The sequence below is a fragment of the Macaca nemestrina genome, chromosome 13 (genome assembly GCF_043159975.1).
Source record: "Macaca nemestrina isolate mMacNem1 chromosome 13, mMacNem.hap1, whole genome shotgun sequence".
NCBI classification, from domain to species: Eukaryota; Metazoa; Chordata; class Mammalia; order Primates; family Cercopithecidae; genus Macaca; species Macaca nemestrina.
Genome location: NC_092137.1, coordinates 52,976,372 through 52,985,936, shown reverse-complemented (window position 1 = coordinate 52,985,936; position 9,565 = coordinate 52,976,372). Strand labels below are relative to the sequence as shown.

The following is a 9,565-nucleotide window of genomic DNA, read 5'->3' as shown; positions in this document are numbered from 1 at the left end:
AAGCCTACAGATAGGAAATTTGGAAGTTATTTGTTCCCTCTCAAGAATCCGAAGATGTTACCTCTCTGATCCCCAGGGAAACTGATACTACTAAATGAGAACCATTTTAGTATCATTTTGGTTATTTTTAGTTACAGCATTAAAAAAACAATAAATAAGGCAGTCTGCCTTTGGCGTTTTTCTCAAGGTGTAGGATCTCAGTTCCCAAAACTAGGGGCTGAAGAGCTCTGATGAAAAGGTCAGAACTGCAGCCATGCATCCAGGAATTCCAGCCCCTTAGTTTAATGAACTGAATTGTGCTTTCATAAGATCTAAATCATAAGCATTACTTTACTAGCTACCTTACAGAAATAGATGAATCCCTTCTTCAAAGGGATCAGAGAATGCATTAATTTGTTATTACTTTTTGCCTAAAGATATTCTAAGCCTAGCATCATTTAAGATATAGAAAAACCCCAGCTATTGAATTTCGTTAAATTTTGTTGTGTCCATTTCTAAGAGTATCTAAATCGTTATGCATTGATTATCTACTGTTCACTCTTAACTCAGTAGAAGAGGGAAACAGAACTATGTGAACACATGCTAGGCAATGCACAGGGCTCCCTGCATGCATTATCTCTACTTGAATCTGGGTTCAACATGAGCTGAACATAAAGATAATTTGTTTTTCTTTTTATTATATTTGTGATATGTGATTATTTGTGAAAATTTAAGGAATACAAAAATTACCAAAAAAGGAAACTGAGTTTTCTCTGAAACGCAGAACCTTACCTGCATTCTTGACCCAACTGCTCACAATTCTCACGGGACTTGGATAAATTACTCTCTTTTCTAGTTTCAATCATTTTCTTCACTCTTTTCCCACTTCAGCCTACAGGTGTTCTCTAATCTTCCAAACACTAACAACAGTTTTTCTTCCGTTAAAAAAAAATCTCTTGTTGATTCTGAATTTCTCCTCCTTTCTCCTTACTACCAAACTTTTGGAGGTTGTTGTCTACAGCCCATTTTGATTTAATGCTTCTGATTCATGCCTCGATATACAGTAGGCTAGCAATTCTTTCCACACTCAATGAAAACTATTCTTATAAAAGTTACAGAAGTCCATCTAACTGCCACATAGCTCTTATTTTGCCCCCTTGTAGACTGTGGTACATTCTAAGAAAATTTTCCCTCAGTTTTATATATACTGTGGGGAAAAGAAAGAGATCAGCCTGTTACTGTGTCTATATAGAAAGAAGTAGACATAAGAGACTCCATTTTGTTCTGTATTTGAGATGCTGTTAATCTGTGACCCTACCCCCAACCTTGTCCTTGCAAGAGACATGTGCTGTGGTAACTCAAGGTTTAATGGATTTTGGGCGTGCAGGGTGTGACTTTGTTCCTAGAAAAGCTAGGTATTGTCCAAGGTTTATCCCCATGTGATAGGATGAAACAATGTTGCTAAAAGGTTTATCTCAAGGCACAGGATTTTCCTTTAAACTTATTCATGTCACAGATCCTTGTTCTTATGTCTTACTGCTAATTTCCTCCCTAAAAATGATCCTATTGTCCTGCCACTCCCTTATCTTTAAGATGGTAAAGATAATTATCTATAAATACTAAGGGAACTCAGAGGCCGGTGCCGGCGTGGGTCCTCTGTAAGCTGAGCGCCGGTCCCCTGGGCCCCCGCTTTTCTTTCTCTATACTTTGTCTCTGTGTCTTATTTCTTTTCTCAAGTCTCTCGTTCCACCTAACGAGAAACACCCACAGGTGTGGAGGGGCAGGCCACCCCTTCATCTGGTGCCCAACGTGGAAGCTTTTCTCTAAGGTGAAGGTACGCTGGAGCGTGGTCATTGAGGACAAGTCGACGAGAGACTCCCGAGTACGTCTACAGTCAGCCTTGCGGTAAGCTTGTGCGCTCGGAAGAACCTAGGGTAACAATGGGGCAAACTAAGAGTAAATATGCCTCTTATCGCAGCTTTATTAAAATTCTCTTAAAAAGAGGGGGAGTTAAAGTCTCTACCAAAAATCTAATTACGCTGTTTCAAACAATAGAGCAGTTTTGTCCATGGTTTCCGGAACAGGGAACTTTAGATCTAAAAGATTGGGAAAAAATTGGCAAAGAATTAAAACAAGCAAGCAGGGAAGGTAAAATCATTCCGCTCACAGTATGGAATGATTGGGTCATTATTAAAGTAGCTTTAGAACCATTTCAAACAGAAGAAGATAGCGTTCCAATTTCTGATGTCCCTAAAAGCTGTGCAGTAGATTGTGAAAAAGAGGCAGGGATAGAATCCCGGAAAGGAAAGGAAAGTTCACACTGTGAATGTGTATCAGAGCCGGCTATGGCTCGGTCAACGCAAAATGTTGACAATAATCAATTACAGGAGGTAGTATATCCTGAAACGTTAAAATTAGAAGAAAAAAATCCAGAATTAGCAGAGCCATCAGAGTCTAAACCACGATGGCCAACTGCTCTTCCAGCAGCTCAAATGCCTGTAACTTTACAACCTCAAATGCAGGTTAAACAAGTACAAACTCCAAAAGAAGATCAAATAGAAAAAGATAGAGTTTCTGTCATGGCAATGCCATTCCAAATGCAGTGTCCACAATATCAGCCGGTAGAAGATAAGACCCAGCCGCCAGTAGCCTATCAATACTGGCCGCCAGCTGAACTACAGTATCAGCAGCCCCCAGAAAATCCGTATGGACAGCCAGGAACATTTCCAGTGCCACAGGGCAGGGTGCCATATCCTCAACCGCCCACCATGAAACTTAATCCTACAGCACCGCCTAGTACACAGGGTAGTGCGTTACATAAAATTATTGATGAGGCAAGAAAACAAGGAGATATTGAGGCGTGGCAATTCCCAGTAATATTAGAAGCAAGACCACCTGGAGAAGGGGCCCAAGAGGGAGAGCTTCCCATAGCTGAAGCCAGATATAAGTCTTTTTCTATAAAAATGCTAAAAGAAATGAAAGAGGGAGTAAAACAGTATGGACCCAACTCTCCTTACATGAGAACATTATTAGATTCCATTGCTCATGGACATAGACTTATTCCTTATGATTGGGAGATTCTGGCAAAATCCTCACTCTCACCCTCTCAATTTTTACAATTTAAGACTTGGTGGATTGATGGGGCACAAGTACAGGTCCGAAAAAATAGGACTGCCAATCCTCCAATTGACATAGATGCAGATCAACTATTAGGAATAGGTCAAAATTGGAGCACTGTTGACCAACAAGTAATAATGCCAAATGAGGCCATTGAGCAAATCAGGGCTATCTGCCTTAGGGCCTGGGAGAAAATCCAAGACCCAGGAACCGCCTGCCCCTCCTTTAATACAATAAGACAAGGCTCTAAAGAGCCCTACCCTGATTTTGTAGCAAGACTTCAAGATGCTGCTCAAAAGTCAATTACCGATGAGAATGCCCGTAAGGTCATAGTGGAGTTGATGGCATATGAAAACGCCAATCCTGATTGTCAATCAGCCATTAAGCCATTAAAAGGAAGGGTTCCCGCAGGATCAGATGTAATCTCAGAGTACGTTAAGGCCTGCGATGGAATTGGAGGAGCTATGCATAAAGCTATGCTTATGGCTCAAGCAATCACAGGAGTTGCTTTAGGAGGACAGGTTAGAACATTTGGGGGAAGATGTTATAATTGTGGTCAAATTGGTCATCTAAAAAAGAATTGCCTAGTCTCAAATAAACAAAATGTAACTACTCAAGCTACTACAAGAACAGATAAAGAGCCACCTGGCCTATGTCCAAGATGTAAAAAGGGAAAACATTGGGGTGATCAATGTCGTTCTAAATTTGATAAAAATGGGCAACCACTGTCGGGAAACGAGAGGAGGGGCCAGCCTCAGGCCCCGCAACAAACTGGGGCATTCCAAATTCAGCCCTTTGTTCCTCAGGGTTTTCAGGAACAACAACCCCCACTGCCACAAGTGTCTCAGGGAATAAGCCAGTTATCACAATACAGCAATTATCCCCCGCCACAAACGGCAGTGCAGCAGTAGATTTATGCACCATACAAGCAGTCTCTCTGCTTCCAGGGGAGCCTCCACAAAAAATCCCCACAGGGGTATATGGCCCATTGCCTGAGGGGACTGTAGGACTAATTTTAGGAAGATCAAGTTTAAATCTAAAAGGAGTTCAAATTCATACTGGTGTGGTTGATTCAGACTTTAAAGGCGAAATTCAATTGGTTATTAGTTCCTCAGTTCCTTGGAGTGCCAGTCCAGGAGACAGGATTGCTCAATTATTACTCCTACCTTATATTAAAGTTGGAAACAGTGAGATAATAAGAACAGGAGGGTTCGGAAGCACTGATCCGGCAGGAAAGGCTGCATATTGGGCAAATCTGGTCTCTGAGAGCAGACCTGTGTGTAAGGCCATTATTCAAGGAAAAGAGTTTGAAGGGTTAGTAGACACTGGAGCAGATATCTCTGTCATTGCTTTAAATCAATGGCCAAAAAATTGGCCTAAACAAAAGGCTGTTACAAGACTTGTCGGCGTAGGCACAGCTTCAGAAGTGTACGAAAGTACAATGATTTTACATTGTTTAGGACCAGATAATCAAGAAAGTACTTCCCATGTTAAAAAACATTTATTATCTTGTTTTGCTGTAATGGGAGTTCCAGAAAAAATTAAAACTGACAATGGACCAGGTTATTGTAGTAAAGCTTTCCAAAAATTCTTAAATCAGTGGAATATTACACATACAACAGGAATTCCTTATAATTCCCAAGGACAGGCCATAGTTGAAAGAACTAATAGAACACTCAAAACTCAGTTAGTTAAACAAAAAAAAGGGGGAGACAGTAAGGAGTATACCACTCCTCAGATGCAGCTTAATCTAGCACTCTATACTTTAAATTTTTTAAACATTTATAGAAATCAGACTACTACTTCTGCAGAACAACATCTTACTGGTAAAAAGAACAGTCCACATGAAGGAAAACTGATTTGGTGGAAAGACAACAAAAATAAGACATGGGAAATAGGGAAGGTGATAACCTGGGGAAGAGGTTTTGCTTGTGTTTCACCAGGAGCAAATCAGCTTCCTGTTTGGATACCCACTAAACATTTGAAGTTCTACAATGAACCCATCGGAGATGCAAAGAAAAGCACCTCCACGGAGACGGAAACACCGCAATCGAGCACCATTGACTAACGAACAAGCCTTCATCACCATGGCACATTTATATAGAGGAAAAGGGAGGGAGAACGTTGCGGGAAGTCAGGGACCTTGAACGCAGGGACTGGCTGAAGCCACGACAGAAAAACATAAAATGTGAAGATTTCATGGACATTTATTAGTTCTCCAAAATTAATACTTTTGTAATTTCTTATGTCTGTCTTTACTTTAATCTCTTAATTCTATCATCTTCTTTGTAAACTGAGGAGGATATATGTCACCTCAGGACCCTGTGATGATTGCCTTAACTGCACAAATTGTTTGTGGAGCACGTGTGTTTGAACAATATGAAATCTGGGCATCTTGGAAAAAGAATAAGATAACAGCAATGTTCAGGGAACAAGGGAGGCAACCTTGAACTGGCCGCCGGTGAGCCGGACGGAACAGAGCCATATTTCTTCTCTTTTCATTATGCAAATAGGAGAAATATCGCTGAATTCTTTTTCTCAGCAAGGAACATCCCTGAGAAAGAGAATGCGCTCTGAGGGTAGGCCTATAAACGACCCCCTTGGAGGCGTGCCGCCTTTTACAGTTGAAGCCGAAGGGATGAAATAAGCCCCGGCCTCCTGTAGCGCTCCCAGGCTTATTAGGACGAGGAAATTCCCACCTAATAAATTTTGGTCAGACAGGTTGTCTGCTCTCAAACCCTGTTTTCTGATAAGATGTTATCCATGACTATGCATGCCCAAAAATTTTAATTTTAACACCATCCTGTGATCTCATCCTGCCTCCACTTGCTTTGTGATATTCTGTTACTTTGTGAAGTATGTAATCTCGGTGTCATGATGACAATGGTGGTTTTGTTGAAAAGAAAAGGGGGAAATGTGGGGAAAAGAAAGAGATCAGCCTGTTACTGTGTCTATATAGAAAGAAGTAGACATAAGAGACTCCATTTTGTTCTGTATTTGAGATGCTGTTAATCTGTGACCCTACCCCCAACCTTGTCCTTGCAAGAGACATGTGCTGTGGTAACTCAAGGTTTAATGGATTTTGGGCGTGCAGGGTGTGACTTTGTTCCTAGAAAAGCTAGGTATTGTCCAAGGTTTATCCCCATGTGATAGGATGAAACAATGTTGCTAAAAGGTTTATCTCAAGGCACAGGATTTTCCTTTAAACTTATTCATGTCACAGATCCTTGTTCTTATGTCTTACTGCTAATTTCCTCCCTAAAAATGATCCTATTGTCCTGCCACTCCCTTATCTTTAAGATGGTAAAGATAATTATCTATAAATACTAAGGGAACTCAGAGGCCGGGGCCGGCGTGGGTCCTCTGTAAGCTGAGCGCCGGTCCCCTGGGCCCCCGCTTTTCTTTCTCTATACTTTGTCTCTGTGTCTTATTTCTTTTCTCAAGTCTCTCGTTCCACCTAACGAGAAACACCCACAGGTGTGGAGGGGCAGGCCACCCCTTCATATACATATATATATATGTGTGTATATATATATGTACACACCCACACACACATATACACACATACACACACACTACTTTCTTCTAGTTCTCCTTCTTATACTTTTATTGTTGGTTCTCAGACCTGGTGATATGGTTTGGCTGCGTCCCCAGTCAAATCTCATCTTGAATTTTATCTCCCATAATCCCCACATGTAGTGGGAAGGACCTGGTGGGAGCTAATTGAATCATGGGGGTAGGTTTTTCCCATACTGTTCTCGTGATAGTGAATAAGCCTCATGAAATCTGATGGTTTTACAAAGGGCATTTCCCCTGCACACACTCTCTTGCCTGCCACAAAGTAAGACATGCCTTTGCTCCTACTTCACCTTCCACCATGATTGTGAGGCCTCCTGAGCCCTGTGGAACATTTAACCTCCTTTTCTTTACAAATTACCCAGTTTGGATATGTCTTTATTAGCAGCATGAGAAAAGATGAATACACCTGGGTTCTTTTTGTAATCAAGTATCTTAAGTGTCTTATATATTGATGTATCCCCTACTTTCCCATTTCTCCTTTGTCTCAGAATCTCACTCTAATCGATGTCATCTATTGCCATGTCTCAATACTATTCTCTATGCTGGAAATCATCAATACCATTCTCTATGTCGTCAATACCATTCTCTATGCTGGAAATCTATTCTGAGAAACATATTACTAACTTGGATACTTAATGAATAATTCATATGTACAATGTCCCCAATATATTATTTGTGAAACATATCATTTGAGGCTGCCCTTTTCCAGATGCCCATTCCTAAACATGTTTTGCCTTCATCCTGCTTTGAAAAGAGTCAAATTACCTGGAGCTATAGTTCTTGTATAGTTCTCAAGATTTTAATCTTAAGGCCAAAGACAAACATCATAAGGAGAGTGGATGCAAAAGATGAAAAGAGTCTGTATCTCCAAAGGCATCACTGAATAACAGGACAACTTCCAACACCTGACAGTATCTGGACTTCATTTATGAAAACAAAACAAATCTTTATTGTTTCCACAGAAAAGGCAAGGCAGGGCAGAGTAGACAGTTTAGAACTCACTGATTTGAATAATTTCAGCAGGGCTGAAGATGTTAACATGGTGCCTATTTGCCTGCTACCTGGTACTGAGATGATTAAGGTGAGGAACAGTGCTGCTTAGAGAGTAGGGCCAGACAGAGAAGGGAATGACTCTGGATTGGTTAGCTTGCATAACAAAAGCATGCCCTGACTTGATCCTTCACGATCTTAGCTGTCCTTGGGAAAAGTTGTATTTCCCTGGCCAGAAAGACTTTTGATATGTCAAAACATCACAATATACAGAAAACAAAAAATATAAACAATGAGAAATCAATTACTCCATGCAAATAATTTAAAAAATGAACTGAAAGTTGGAACCAGTAAAGGAGTGTCAACAGAAGGTAGAAATTTTATAATGATACTTGAGAGAGTGATATAAAGACAGCTCAGGAAAAATAAATGTTAGCATAGAACTGTAGTTTTGTTAGTAAATTGAAAGCTAAGTTACTGATAAAAGAACCTGATGTTTCAATGCTACAACTCTAGAAGCACAGTGGTATGTCCTATGGTGGTTTGAGTATTTAATTCTACATGTTACAACCAGAAAGGAATTGGGTATTTAGAAAGGAAGCTAGTCCCAGCTACTCAGGAGGCTGAGGAAGGAGAATTGCTTGAACCCGGAAGGCGGAGGTTGCAGTGAGTGGAGATCACGCCACTGTACTCCAGCCTGGGCAACAGAGCAAGACTGTTTAAAAAAAAAAAAAAAAAAAAAGCTAGCCTGGAAAATGTATCTTAGAGTTATTCTAAGAGAATTATTTTTAATTCCTTTCAAGTATAACAATGAAGAGCAGTTCCTGGCTTCCTCCCTTTAGAGAGTAATCACAGGGGAAAAAAAATCAATCCTCTCATTGCTTTACTTAGTCTGGATTTTGGAGCTCACCTGAGAATAAAAAGTTTGACCCTGGTGGAAGTAGGAGGTGAGACTCACAATGTAAGCAGAATTCCAGAATAAAAATATCACAGGAGGCACCAAAGTTGAGTTATTTAGGACCTACAGACTATTTTACACTATGACTTCACAACTTGAGTTTTAGGATCAATTTCCAGGAAAGAAGCAACTTTAGTTTATAGACTCTGATGTGTCATATATACTCACAAAGTATTCTCTCTTAACCCCACACATTAAAGTGAGAGCTCTATTATTTGTATCCAGAGAGCATGCAAGAAGCACAAAGTTTAGCACCACAAAATGCACTGCTCTGTGTCCTGCTGAAACACTTTAGGATTGGCCAGGATTGGCCTATTGATTTATTGTTTGGGATGAACAAAGTAGCAAGAAAGGGATAGGGCAAACAGCCCAGGAGACCAAAGCTTTTGATTTATTGACAAAACAAGTGTAGGCTTCTGGCCACTCTCAAAGCGACACCTTTATAAACTGGAGTGTTTCTATTCTGGATAACCTTGAGGACAAGTGAGTATGTCTGTTCTCCAAATCCTAGAGCCTAGTGAGGGCTGTAATCAGACACAAATCTACCATTAATGAACAGCGAAGCTTTCTGTGCTACCTTTATAGGAGTGAGACACAGTGTTTCTAATCAGCTGAGAAACTAATTTCTACCTTAATTCCAGTAAAATGAAAGGGTGCTTTTTCATGGATAAGTTCCCAATAAAAAAGCTCTCGTATGGTATTGCTAGGGCTTCGGTGTTTGTCCCCTCCAAACCTCATGTTGAAATTTGATCTCCAGGTTGCAAGTGGAGCCTGCTGGTGGGGAATTGGGTCATGGGGGCAGATTCCTCATGCCTAGATTAGTGCCTTCCCTCGGGGTAAATGAGTTCTCATTCTCTTAGTTCCCTGAGAGCTGGTTGTTAAAAAGAGCCCGGTACATCCTCTCTCTCTGGCTTCCTCCCTTGCCATGTCCCTGGACACTCT

The 9,565-nt window shown here is 40.7% G+C and overlaps 1 long non-coding RNA gene across 1 annotated transcript; it reads left to right on the top strand.

The window, feature by feature from the left end:
* Positions 1–1,191: 1,191 nt before the first annotated feature.
* LOC139357845 (uncharacterized) lies at positions 1,192–6,508 on the top strand. The gene is made up of 2 exons (XR_011611725.1): positions 1,192–1,884; positions 4,885–6,508. It is a non-coding gene; the product is annotated as an uncharacterized lncRNA (long non-coding RNA).
* Positions 6,509–9,565: the final 3,057 nt, after the last annotated feature.